Genomic DNA, 14,876 nt, shown 5'->3' on the forward strand with positions numbered 1-14,876 from the left:
CCCTCCTTTATGATAGTTCTAACATTACCTTGGGGCCCAATGAGTTTGCTCTTGTAAATTTCAACACTGATGTGGTTGTAGATGTTGGGCCATTGAAAATGTACATACAGGCCTTTGCACCTACCAAGTGCACATGCTCAAGCAAAGTTCCCCTTGAAAACTTACCCCTCAATGCCCTATGCGGCACTAATTACTAACGACAATTGGTGTAAGTACATCCCACTTTCACCAATGAAGTCAATAATGCAGATGACAGTTATGCTGACACAGATGACTAAATTTATGGCCATTAACAAATTCAGCAAATTTATTTCCATTATTCCCCTAAAGCAAAGGCCTCACAATTCATTTGCAATTGATTTCCATAAAAATCGCCTACAAACTAACCTAGTTTCACAATAACACAATTTTTTCAGCTTCAGTGGTTGGAAGATCACAAAGAAAACATGTTAAACCCAAGGCTGTAGCAGAAAAATAAAGTTCCAGAAAAACAAACCTTTAGGCAACTTTGTAACTATCAATTTATTTCAGAACTTCAAAAGGCTAAGACAGAACACAGCATGTTTCTCCATCTGGTAGGTAACATCACAAAAATGCAGACCAATTTGTCTCTAACTTCCCTGGCCTGAAAACATCTCTGAGCTGAGAGATGAGGCAGGAAAACTACTGTGTGTCAGAAAAATTATGAATAAGAGTAACGCTTAAAGAGCATTCTCCTGCAGGGCATAGGGAGGCAGATCTTGATGTTCTGCTACTGAGTGAAACTAAGCTAGGTTGATCAGATGTCCCAATATTATCGGGATTATCCAGATATTAGGGGCTTTGTCTTATATTAGGGACTCTGCCATGTCCAGAAGTTGTTACATCTAACAACTGATTGTAAGCGGGTCTCAGTCTAGTTCCTGGAAAAGACACATCCACCAAATCACAACCGCGATTGCACTTGGCACCTTTATTGTCAGTTGCTACAGCGAGGACAAGAACTTAATGGATGCTGATTCTGAATTCCCTGGATTGAGAGACATTGGCATGACATTGTTGGGGAAGGTTGCTCTACTACAGCCTATTGCTGAATCTGTTCTGTGACTACACAAATGACTCCTGTCTCCAGAACGTTGAACCTGGCACCTTTCACTGGGACTAAATTAACTTCAAAGGAGTTTCCGTAGAAATGGTGCCATTTTATGAGAACTGTAAAGAAAAGGCAAGAGTAGTGCAAATGGCTGGCATCAGTGCTTTTGGAGAAACTAATACTTAGGGTGTCTACTTTCAGCATCTATTAAAATAGTGAGGCAGAACCATGGATTTCTGCCTCATTCTTCAGTCCCGTCTGTAGGTCATCAACTTAGCAAAGTAGGCTTTCAGAGGTCAGTGGAAGAGAGAGTGTGGTTTTGCGCTGAGTAAGTAAACTTCCTTATGTTTGTGCTTGGGTGGACATCAAATATAATGAGCTTGGAAATCTTCCACCATATCACTAATGTTGTGAGGGATGTGTGGTGTGTATGTATTGTGTGAGTCGAGCTGTCCTGCAGTGAATCAAGAGCATGAGCACCAACCTCAGGGCAGACTGGTGAGAAGCAGGGCACAGATCCAAAATGAGCTGTAAGTTCTATACTTAGGACTTGTCCATACTTAAAATCCTGCAGCTGCCCTACTGTAGCGCTTCGGTGAAGATATTACCTATGCTGACGGGAGCCATTTATCCATTTCTAAGGGCATTTATCCATTTCTAAGGGCATGTTTACTTACAACCACCACAGCAATTACGGCGGTTGTTCATATCCATACTACCCTCCCTCTGTCAGCGGTATGCATCCTCACCAGGAGCGCTTTCACTGACTTAAGGGCAGTGTGGGGGCTGAAAGCCCAGGCTCTCAGCTCCATATGCAACTCCCCACCAAGATCCCAGTGCCACCCTCTCAGCTCCCTGGCGTAGCGAGGCTCCCGGCTGCAAGCTCCGCGCCTGGAGTCCAGGGGGCTCCCCATTCCCAGCCAGGCTGTGGCCTGAGCTCCCGGTGGGGAACCTGGCGGCTGCACTGAGGCTCCTGGCTTCCTGCTGGGAGCCCGGCTGCAGCAGGGAGCTGAAAGCCCAGGGAACAGTCAGGCTCCCCATGGGGAGCCGGGATCCTCTGGGCAGAAGCTGGGCTCCCTGCGTGGAGTCTCCAGGCATTAGCTTGGCTGGGAGCAGGGAGCCAGCTGGGCACAGCCTGGCTGGAAGCAGGAAGTCTGGGGCACCCGGACACTAACTGGTAGAGCCCTGCATGGATACAAAATTTATATCTGCGGATATCTGTGGAGCTGCAGGTTTCTAGCGACAATGAGCAAGACCAGCAGGGCCATGGCCAGCGACCAGGCCAGGAACTGCAGCGACAAAAGCAGCAGCATGTTGGGTCACTGGTCACAGGAACCAACGCCCAGCCTGAGCAGCTCCTCTGATGTGGCTGTACTGGCCCCAGTCCTGCCCGCTGGGGCTGGCACCAGGCTCACCGGCAGCTTTTCCTGTGTATGCAAGCATCCTGTATGCTCCCAGGCAGGAGTCCTGTCCACGCAAACACAGATTGCTTTGAGCATTTGCTATTTGTAGGGTGCTAGTGGCAGGGGCATAATGTATTTGGTGTATTTTCAAATTATTACAAATTAATTTTCACTAGTTATTTTTTACATTTCCAAATACATGTTACTATAGTATTGCAACTTTTTATGGGCTAGTGGTCACCTGGTGCCAATTTTTGTTCCCTAGTTAGATAACTGAGATTTACCAACAGGAATAATGTGCTTTGGGTACAAGTTTGTAAAGATGTCAGCAGCCATCCTGATAACCAACGGGCTGAGCGCGAGTTTTCCGACAAATCGAAACTGAGCACTGTGCATTTGTGAATATAGTCACAAATTCATCCTGTCAAGTACATGACCCGCTCTGACCACAAATACAACAGCCTCTCTCAGTCCAAGGCACAGACGGTCCCCACTCATCCATCCCTTCTGGAAGATAGGTCACTGCTACTGATGGCCTCCATAGAAATCCCCGAGTCTGGGCCAGGGAAGGGAGAGAGGGAGGGCAAATAACTCCCCAAAGATTATTGGGATGATGCTGCATCTGGCATAGCATCACACTGATTTTTTTTTCCTCGCCTACTTTATGCTTCCCTCACAGTGAAGTCCTCCGTAACATTCAATGGAGCTGTATAGTCTTCTCAGTGCTGCCAGATGCTGAGCTGGCCAGTACCCATCACTGAACTCCTGCTCGCAATGTGCTGTTTCAAAGAGACTTCCCTGCTCTGGCCTGCACACTTCAACTAGGTCAGCGAAGCCCCCACTTCACCCATGAGTCCTCCCCCAAGCTCTGCCTCCTGGGCCTTGAGTGGGGAATGGCCTACCTGCCCTTACACTGATACAAATCCTCAACAAGACCTTGGAAAGGATGAACATCCTTCCTCACCCCACGCCAATCATTGTCCTAGAGAAAAATCAGTTACCCTAACCTTTATCTGGGCTTCTATAGTGCCTTTCATCCTAGGATCTCAGCGCTCCTTAGAAAGGTGTGTGAGTGTCATTATCCCTGCTTTGCAGATGGGGAGACTGACACAAAGAGGGAAGTAACTCAGGGGAAGGTCCCTAAAAGGGGGGGGGAGCCGTGCCCAAACTGTGACCCTGTCCTCGCACCACCCCTTTCCCCAAGGCCACACTCCTGTGCTGCTTCTTCCCTCAAGACCCCGCCCCCTGCTTGCTCTCTCCGCCCCCTCCCCCATCACTCACCCTTACTGCCTGTAAAAAGTGGGAGGGGGCCATGGCCGTCCCCATTTCGGGGGCCCAGAAGTGACTTGCCCAAGGCCATGTGGCAGCTCAGTGGCAGAGCCAGGAATACAGCCCAGATCATCTTGGCTCCCAGTATGCTGCTCTGACTACTAAACCAGGCTTCCTCCTTGGAGACCCCTAGAGGAGACAGTAAGTTCAGTGGCTAGAGCAGACCCAGTCTAGTGCCCTAACAATGGATCCTAACTTGGGTTAAGAGCATTTGTTGCTCTCAAAAGACACAGTTAAGGGGGCATACACTGAAACTGGCTTGCCATTAGATTAGGCCACTGGTCCCTGAGGCACTCTTTCCCTTGCCTTCTAAGAGTGCCCATGAAGTTCCTTTCTGCTGTCATTGAAAGGGTAAATTCCCTTTAACTGTAAATGCTAATGCTCCCTCATGGAGAGTAAATGACAGTATCCAAGTTTAACCTTTCCTGCTGAAAACAGATGTGTGTGCACAGCACTGAAGCGGCCCTGGTTCGTAGCATATGGCTATGCCCTTGCATTAACTCAAATTCATATCTCTTCCTCTCTCTGATATAGTCACTGTGATGCCTTGTCTTGCGCATCACAATTCATTAGACTCCGCTGAAGGCTCCTTCCTTTTGCAGTTGACTGAAAACTGCGGGGAACATTTGTCACAGCTTGGTTCTTTTGCATCATCCTATTTTCTACAGTGGGTGCCGGTCTCAAAGGTTCGTCAGCTCTGCTTAATACAAGAGCCATCCTTTCACAGAGATACAGGAAATTAATTCCCTTAAGATTAACCAGTGTGAGGGGTTTTGTTTCTTTTTAAATTTTACCTACTGTCCCTCTCAAGCAACACAGATTTTTCTGGGTTCTCGCAGATTGCCCTGCCTTTATTTCATGCACTAGAAACCACCCTAGTAAAAAAACCCTCCTCCAAGTGCCACCCCTTTGTTCATGGCTATCATTTTCTCATGGAGCTGGGCTCCCAGCAAGTATGAGGGCTCCACAGCTGGCTCAGCCCCCATGACTTCCATCTACTAGCTCCTGAGGGCAGTCAGGACCTGGCCACTTTTCCCTGTTGCTACAGGCCAGGAGATAAGCCCTTCCAGCTGCTGCAGGATGGAAGATCCTAAGGCTTGCAAAGGAACACATACCCTCTCTGGTTCCTTCCTTACTCTACAACACAGGGCATGAGTGCTGCACTCCCATTTGTAATGCCTCCTCTGGGATTCTCTGGTATAGCTGGACCATCCACCCTCAGTCAGCTGTGAGGTATATGTTGCCTGTGGCTGCCCTCTCCTCTTCTGTTCTCTGGCCTTTCTGGGGGTGGTGGCTTCCCTGCCGAAAGCTAGGCCTCGATCCTCTGTCAATCAGTCCATGTTGGTGGAGGGTTTGCAGATTTGCCTAGAGTCACGTTGCCAAGAGTGGATTGAAGCTAACAGGGCCCCCAGAAAGATACTTCTGTTGCCACTCCCGTTTGACTTGGTTGCTCTCAAACTTGCAAGAGGACTTGGAAAGCCCCTATTCTTTGGAAACATGGATGTGTACTATGAATGGCCAGCAAGATACGTGGATTAGGTAGCTTTTCAGCCCCATCTAGTCAGAAAGGATCAGCTTTCCAATTAACTTGGTATGGGGACCAAAGGTGATAATACTGGTACCCTTTGTATTATTGAGTCAAATTGCTAGAGGCAATCAGATTTTTTTTTAAGGCCAGAAGTGACCATTACAATTATCTATTCTAACCTTCTGCACAGCACAGGCCATAGAATTTCATTCAGCAGTTCCTGTATCAAGCCCATAGGTTCTGATTGAACTAGAGTAACTTTTCTAGAGGACATCTAATCTTGGTTTTAAAGACATCAAGTAATGGTGAGTACACCACATCCATAGGTAAACTGTTCCAATGGCTAATTACCCTCACCTTGGTTCTGGTTTGAATTTGTCTGTCTTTAGGGTGACCAGATGTCCTGATTTTATAGGGACAGTCCAGATTTTTGGGTCTTTTTCTTATATAGGTTCCTATTACCCCCCACCCCGTCCCGATTTTTCACACTTGCTTCTGGTCACCATATCTATCTTCAGCTGCTAGCCATTGGATCTTGTTGTACCTTTACCTGATAGAGTCCTCTCCTATCAGAAATCTTCTCCCCATGTGGATTCTCATAGACCAGGATTAAGTAATCTCTGGGAAAAGCTAAAGCTATCAACCTTCTTAAACCTGCCTTACAGTGAGAAACTTTCCAGGCTTCGAACCATGCTTTTCTGAACTTGTTCCATAGTCTGCATGAAAAACAGCATTGGAAGTGTGCCATGAGTGCACGGCTATTTCTGCCAGCCAAGATTCCATAAAGAAAAGTGACCAGGAAGTACAAAGGCATGGGGTCTGTATGATGGTAAAGAACATGCCAAAAGCAGCACCACTACATCCATGGAAATAGCCAGTTCACTGTTAATTTACTCCATTGTACAGATGGGGAAACTGAAATACAGGGAGGTGAAGTGACTTGTCCAAGGACTCAAAGTAAAGTCAGTGACAGAGCCAGGAATAGAGCCTGGATACCTGAGGCTCTGTCTTCTGGTCAAGGCATGGGACTATCTTTGTTCAAGAAAAGTTAGATTTTTCATACTATGGACCTTGACAGTCCCTTTAAGAGTTTGTGAGAGAGACAAAATTTATATACCCATATACAGAAAAGCAGATAACATGCATTTTCTGGCATACCTCTACCTTTTCTTGAATGGAGAGTATTTGGCTGTCAGTGTGCCAAATATGCGTGTGTATCCATGCACATGCATGCCTGAAAGTTCCACCCGTTCTTTCTGCTCCTAATGGCCTGCAAATAGCCCATCCTGTGCTAATTGAAGCCACTGTGAGGAGGCGTACATCTGCTCTGAAAATCTGTAGTGGGAAGCCAAGCAGGTGGGCTGGAGAAGGTCCTGGGGAGAAGCTCTGCAGTGAAGCAGAAACTAAGGTCAGCGTAGTTTTAATGGAAGCAGTGCTATCCATAGTCTAATAAAGTCATTGGCTCAGTGTTAGATGAAAGTGATTTTCTGCGATTCTTTATCGTTGTCACATGTTGCGATCCCTTAAAGGAAGAGAAGCAATTAATTCAAACACAGTTTTAAAGCTTTTTTTTTTTAACTAAAAAAAAAAATAACACTCTGGGACCAAGCCTGCCTAGCAGAGTCCGAGAGTTTTTTGAATATACAAGTAGTGCAAGATCTGGTCTGCCTTAAGTATTAGGACTAATAAGAAGAATATTTATTTATTTAACAAGCTTTTGTAATACATCCAGCTTTAGGGCACACAGAAAGAGATGAAACACAATGTATTTTAAACTGTAGGAACAGAGGAACTGTTTGTTGAAAGCCCCACTCTTCTCCCATTGGGAAGCCCGTCCTTTGGCACACATTAGTGGAGGAACCTGATCTCATGCTAGGGCTGGGAGTTTCTTTGAAGCATTCTACATTACTAAACTGTATACATGGTTCCATTTGTTTGTCTTTTGCTTTTTGAATTTTAACCTCCTGAGAAGCTTCAGAATGTCTAAGGAGTCTGTGGTGAGCAAAGAACCCACAGCTCAGCTGCCTGAGGATGGGTTAGTCTGTGGTATCTTTAATCAGAAGGCTGCACATTTGCCCCATGTTCATGATTACCTGATGGGATCAGGAAGGACAGACGGGTGATGCTGATGGTGTCCTATGTTTGTAGAAAACAATTGTCCACACTTCCCTGGACAAGTGCAATCACTATGGGCAGCTATTCAGAGGAGTGTGATTTAGACCACTAGGGGAAAAGGTGTGTTTTTAAACATGTCTTCATGGTCCTAGTATAGGCAGGTGTTAGTTTTAACATGTGTTAGCTGGTCAAGCTAATCCTGGGAGGAATGGAGAATTAGGATTCACTGCAACCAGCTAACATGTTAAAACTACACTTGCCTTGGTGACACTGGGATTTTAAAATGTGTGAGATAACATATTTAAAACACGCCTTTTTGCTAGTGAAGACAATTTCCTAGTTGTTCAATACCGGGGTTCAATTCTTGACTATGCTGCTGACTCACTGTGTCCCCTCCCAGGCAAACAGCATGTCCTCTCTGTAAAGTAGGGATAACACTTTCCTGTGTTCCAGAGTAGTGTGGTGACTAATGTTTATGAAGCATTTGCTGATTGTTGTGTGGAATGTGCTGTATTAACTAAACATATTTTGCCTGTAACTAGCTGGGGAAGGAGTAAACTCAGGATTCATTTCAAAAGCACAGCTAATTTACTTACTATTAGTCCCTCTAGCAGGCAAAACAGAAATTCTTTTTCAGATGCCTTAAACCTCTGATTTCCCAAGATCCTGGGCAGTAAAACATTAAAGCAAATGGAGGACTCCCCCGCACACACACAAGCTGGCTTCTGATAAAGAGCACTATTAGAATGGCAAAGTGGTCCCACGACGTCCATTATGCTTTGGGATCTGTCATTGCCCTGTAACTTCTTAAATCAGCCTTTTGTTTAATCTATTAGGGAGAGTGACTGAAAAGATCCATGTTCAGGAAGATTAAGTAAGGCCGTGTGATCTAGGTTTGACTCTGCCCTTTGTGTAAGACTGTTATAGTCAATAAAACAAAATATGTCATTGGCATGATGAGCTATCCATGTGTTGCTTAGGTGTAAATAGCCAACCCTTTGGCACTGGCCAGTGGATACGGGATACATTTCCAACATGCAGTAAAGGCTTGTCCTGCTCAGAGGTGGATATGACACACTGAGCAACTGCCCAGGTCAGGGCTTCTCATTGCATTTGGGGTTTTCTGTCCTGGGTCTACTTGTCATTACTGTCCATTTCCATGGGTCAATAGGATGCTACATGGTGTGGGTGCTGTTCCTTCCCTTTCTCCCAGGGATACATGCGTGTCACCTGACCACCTCCAAAATTCCGTGGCTGTGTAGTCTTTGCTAACATAGGGAATAATACTGTCCCAAAATGGCTTTGTGATGTGTGCTTCCCGCATGGTGAACTGTACAGATTATGTTAACACAGTGGGAACCGGCTCTTAATGAAATCTCAGCACACCCAAACTCAAGTTTGTTAGAGAATAGTCACTTGCTTATTTTTTTCAAGGATGCAGCATCTTGTCACTTTGTTCTATTCAGAAAACTTCATCCTAACTATAAACCAGCCCCATGAAGCAGAAATGACACATTCTGGCAGCTGACATCTCTAGGGTGAATTTAGCATGAAGACAGAATAACCCTGAGGTGAGTTAACATGTCACCAAGATGCTGCTCTGCTAATCTAAGAAGCCCAGCATCATGGTGATGCCCGACTAAGAACAATAATGCAGAGCATTTGCCCTAGATCCAGATGCTGGACATTGGTGGCTCAAAGAGACCTGACATCACCAGATGTTTTTGGAATACTTCTGCCCCTTTTTGTTGTGGAAGTTCAATTTGCCACAGCCATACTGTGCTAAACTTCTTGTCGCATCCTGAAGATTTATGTGGAAGTGAGTCACATGTGGAATACTGCCTGATAGCATCTGATAGATACTGACATCTGCTACTAGCCTCAAATGTACTTCCATCCCAGATAGAAGGGGCTTTCAGGGATTCACATTACATATGAAGGAGGAAAATAATATACATGCACAAGTATGGCGATTAGACCCTGCAACATCACAAGCACTAAGCATATCCTCATGCAAAAGCAAGATAATAAATGTACACTATTGAGAATGCATTTAGGGTGAACACAAACTTCTGAAGCATATTTCTATTGTAGTTGGGGACTGTTTGACCTTTCTTATTTAAGGTCAATTCTTACCTATACCTTATAAGCAGCCTGCAGGAGAATGACAACTTATAATGCATCCTATAAACTCAATTGGCCTCTGATTATGTTTTTTAATACACATGCGCTCCCTCCACTTACCACAGCTAAAATAGTTCTTGAGGCTTTGATCTAGCTGTCCCTGGCTGTTGCTGTTCTGACTCCAGCAGCAGTTTTGTGACATGGGCCAATCTGGTTTTGTGTTTCTAAGACAAAATGAGGTGAAGGCGCAATCTCCGTATGAACTAATATCTAATGTTTCCTTTCAAAGTGCTGAGCAGCCTCCACACACATTGGCTGGAGAGATGGGGAGCGCACTCGAACATGGGATAGTCCAAGGGATCTGGTTTTGCAAAGGGAAGAGCTATGGAATCAAAGCAATCTGCGTGAGCCATATTTGCTTCCTATGGCTTATCCATTTCATGAAGGGTTTTGCTTTCCGGGATGCTTTAACGTATATTATAGGATGGATGGGTGGTGCTCCAGTGATTTGTTTTGAGGAATCAAGGTACCCATAGCTTTAAATACGAAGAACTATATCCCAGAGATCTTTGCCCAGCCTTTACACATTTAGGGGGAGTCTTCTGAGGTTTTGAATGTACTGTACTGCACTTCTATCAGGGAGAATGTTGTGGAAGCAAGTAGGCTCCAAAGCAGAGGAGGATTGAATTAATCATTCAGGGCCAAACCCCCAAGGCCATTAGTCAGGGAAAATCTCCCACAGAAAAGTGTTGCCAACTCTTCCAATTTTATCGCAAATCTCATAGTAATTAGAGTCTTTCTTAAAGCCTCATCTCCTATATGTCTTAAAATCTCATGGTTTTTTTTTAAGCCAAAGCCAGTCTCTTGATTTTTGGGAGCCCTGACTCATGATATTTGAATGCTTGGGGTTGGTAACACTGTCACATGGATCCCTTTTGCTTGCTTGCTCAGCTGTGCTATGCTAGGCTGGTGTTCCCCCTGTGACTATTACTTATGGGGCAGTCACTTTTTCATGCCAACCATTCACCTGTCCCGGTTTCAAGATAAAGAGTGGTTAAGACCAGTGTCTATTTGCTAGAGTTCCATTGTGTGTGACCGTATCTGTCTAGAAATGTCCCTGAACTTATCTTCTCCCAGCCACTGTCTGACTTACCCTCGGCTGCAGTGTCCTCATTAGCCTTTCACAGTGTAATTTAAAACCCACTGGCTCTCTCCACACAGTGGTGCATGGAGAATGGACCTCAGTGGCACACCAACAAAATCCCCAGCTAAACATTGCTTGACTTCTAGCTAATCTGCAACCTAAAAATAAGTGTTGCATAACAGTCCTCAAAGGCACCTCATTACATTCTTCCTAGCTTATTTATAGTCACCTGTAGGGCTTCCTATTAAACCCAGACGGTGCTTTGCCTCTTGAACTAGATATGTGCACAGTGAAGCTGCTGCAGTTTTGCTGAATCTATTATGCTGCCCACAAAAGACGTGAGGTGCATGATAACCCACAATAGCTCTACGGAAATTGGAGTACTGTAGGTTTTCATTCACAGATCTATTTTTATCACACACTCCTTGCACCTATTTAACTATCTCAAAAAGAAAGTGTTTTGTATCCTACTGAGGTACTTCTACATTGGACACAAATTTCATTCGGTATCACTTTAAATGGGATCTGTGAATATTTACACTAACTAGTCCATGTCCCATTTCAGCTACGGAGTCCTTTCTCGCTATAGCTACAGAAAAAAATAAAGCAGTTCATGTGACAGTGGTGTTCAATATTCTATATTCTAGTAGTTCCCTGAGGCCCTTATGAAGATTCAGGGCCCCATTTTACTGGACATTGTACAAACAACATTGTCCCTACCCCCAATGAACTTACAAAACGAGAAGACAAATGACATGCAAAGATGGAGGAGAGGGGAAATATCATCGAATATAGGCACTTCTGAATAAAGGATGGGCCAAAGTGTCAGCTGGTGAAAATCAGCTTAGGAACATTGACTTCCAATGAGGTACACCAATTTGCACTAGCTGAGAATCTGTGTCTAAGTGTCAATTTTCCCCACCTGCCCTTCGATCCACTCGTTAATTAGCTGGTTTGTTATAGGCATCATAACAGAGGCGTGTCTTGTAAAGGGATTTGAAGAAGTTGAGGGTAGTGGTCTTACAGAATATTTTTCTTTACAATGATGCAAATTACTGGATAACAATTATGTTTTTGGATCTAAGATAGTGTTGCTGAAACAGGCTCTGTTGCTTAGTGCACTGTGGTTTTTGTTCGTTTTTGCTGGGGAATCTGTGTTCAAATCTATTTTTGGATAACCAGTGAAAATTTCGGGTGGTTTCTCAATCCTAGAAACAGGGCATAGTATAACTTGGCATAATTGGCAGCATCTGTTCAGGAAAAGCCAATGACTAGAACAACAGGGGCTCCTGGAGATCAGAACAGAGAGATATTAATTAACTGAGCTGTATCATGTCCTAGCCCCAACCCTGTTCTGCTATGCAATGGATTGGTTCCTTGAACCTATCTCTACAAATGTCAGTATTAACTGTCCGTTCAACCTCTTTTACCAACCTGGATTATGCAGATGATATCATCCTCTTTGGTCAGGATGCAAACGATCTCAAAGATGTACTAGAGAGCTTCTAGCACAAGGCAGCTGCCCTTGGACTAAGAGCTTCTTGGAGAAAAACAAAAATCCGGAGTGCCAGTGCAGAAGTTGTGATAGACAAGATCTGTGCTTCCAGACAAACTGTGGAAGTATCTAGGCAGTAAACTGTCATCAAACATACACAGCCAGCCAGACAAACTAGAGAGTCCTGTGGCACCTTATAGACTAACAGACGTTTTGGAGCATGAGCTTTCGTGAGTGAAAGCTCATGCTCCAATGCATCTATTAGTCTATAAGGTGCCACAGGACTCTTAGTCTGGATCTGTAAAAGCAGCAAACACGGCTACCCCTCTGATACTTAAGAAGAACTAGTTTAGCAATCTCAGCCATGAAGGACCTACCTAGGATCTGGAGCCAAAAGAAGATGAAACTATATACAAAGTACAGATGTATCTAATCTGTGTACTTTTGATCCTCTTCTATGGATTTGAAACATGGGTGCTGCTTAAACAAGATATCAAGAGGTTGGAGGCATTTCATATGCATTGCCAGCAGCAACTACTGAGCATAAGATGGTTTGATTTTAGCAGTAAAAGGGATGCATCCCTGAGAATGAGCCTCGAGAGGACTGAAGTCATCATTGGCCACTGCCAGTTGGCCTCTTTTGTCATGTTGCCTGCCTCAGAGACAGAGACCCCCACATTGAGCTCTGAAGATCAGACTTGAGGTCAATAGGAGACACTGCCCAGTCACAAACTGGCAGTGGTGATACAATTGCCCGCTATTAACCTAGCTGCACCAGATAAGCAATAACCCTGTGGAGTTCTTAGACATCTGGAATAAAGCTGTGCAGTGTGGTCATGGACACTCAGCACTGTGGACCTCTGCTGTCTACACATATTGTTGTTGTCATGGGGACTCCAGGACTGGAACAGCAAGGAGTGCATACTGTGACGAGTTTGGACACAGAGACCCCCTTGGGACTGTCACCTGATGTGCTGAAACAACCTCTGAGCCTGTTTTCTTTGCCAGCCTGGGACTTCAGAACCCTGTCTTGTTGAGCAAGACATGCTAGCCTGCGGCAACACAGACCCAGGGTCTGAACCATGCCCCTAAACTGCAGACTTAACTGAAAACCGCTCAGCGAGTACTCCTGTATCCAGTGCCCAGACACCTAGCTCCCAATGGGATCCAAACCCCAAATAAATACGTTTTACTCTGTGTAAAGCTTTTACAGGGTAAACTCGTAAATTGTCCGCCCTCTAGAACACCAGTAGAGAGAGATGCATAGCTGTTTGCTCCCCCAGATATTAATCATTTACTCTGGGTCACTTAATAAACAAAAGTGATTATTAAGTATAAAAAGTAGGATTTAAGTGGTTTCAAGTAATAACAGACAGAACAAAGTAAGTTACCAAGCAAAATAAAACAAAACACGCAAGTCAAAGCCTAATACATTAAGAAACTGAATACAGATAAATCTCACCCTCAGAGATGTTTCAATAAGCTTCTTTCACAGACTAGACTCCTTCCTAGTCTGGGCCCAATCCTTTCCCCTGGTACAGTCCTTGTTAGTTCCAGGTCAGTTGGTAACTAGGGGATTTCCCATGACTGGCAGCCTCCTTTGTTCTGTTCCATCCTTTTTATAGCTTTGGCACAAGGCAGGAATCCTTTGTCTCTCTCTGAGTTCCCACCCCCCCTTCTAAATGGAAAAACATCAGGTTAAAGATGGATTCCAGTATAATGTGACATGTTCACATGTCCTGTGAGCCCCCCTCCATTCTTCCAGGACTGGCCAGCAGGTATGCAGTGGAGGCTTGCAGGTAAACAGAGCCATCTACAGTTAATTATCCTAGTCAATGGGAGCCATCAAAATTCTAAACCACCATTAATGGCCCACACTTTGCATAATTACAGTAGGACCTCAGAGTTATGCTACATATTCCTAGTTTCAGATACAAGAATGATACATTCATACAAATAGGATGAACATATTCAGTAGATTATAGGCTTTGTAATGATACCTTACAAGAGACCTTTGCACAAAGCATATTCCAATTACATCATATTTGCACTCATAAACCTATTTCCATAAAACATTATGTAGTGCAATGTCACACGTACCAAGTTAGGAAGAGCTATAACAGAGCTGTGAGTAAGAAACGGTGCCTGGCTCAGTTAGGTCCTCACCCCAAAGCTCAGTGAAGTCAGTGGAAAGACTCCTATTGACTTCAGTTAGCTTTAGATCAGGCCCTTAGGCTTTTACCTTGCTCAAGAAAGGTAATTGAAACCAATGCAGCATAATACTAATGTAGACCCTGCAGCCCTGGTTAGCCCTAATGGATTTAACATAGGAGTCTAATCAAGGTCTATCAAGTGACAAGCACACATCTTTCTCTGAGTCACTGCAGCCAAAAGTGTATGTTTGCTTCCACTAATATCTGATACTGATTCATATTTTTGTCATCAGAACACAAAATCAGTTTTACAGCAACAGAAACTTCAAATGTAATATCCATTATCTATCCAAGTTGTTTCTGTAGTGCCCATTACCACAATAGCTAAGTAATGAAAAAGTTAGGTTAGATCTGCAAAATTTTACCATTAGAAGACTTAGTTGTTCTACTCGTAGCCTTTGCTTGTTCCAGGTAGCTCTGTTTTGTTGGGAGGGCAAGTCTACACGTGTAAAT

At 44.4% G+C, this 14,876-nt stretch overlaps 1 protein-coding gene across 2 annotated transcripts in view; it reads left to right on the plus strand.

Moving 5' to 3' along the window:
- Positions 1–14,876, plus strand: part of TNRC6C (trinucleotide repeat containing adaptor 6C) — a 310,753-nt gene that overhangs the window by 247,801 nt on the left and 48,076 nt on the right. The gene's annotated exons all lie outside the window — the stretch shown is intronic.

Source organism: Mauremys mutica, chromosome 12, assembly GCF_020497125.1.
Source record: "Mauremys mutica isolate MM-2020 ecotype Southern chromosome 12, ASM2049712v1, whole genome shotgun sequence".
Taxonomy (NCBI): Eukaryota; Metazoa; Chordata; order Testudines; family Geoemydidae; genus Mauremys; species Mauremys mutica.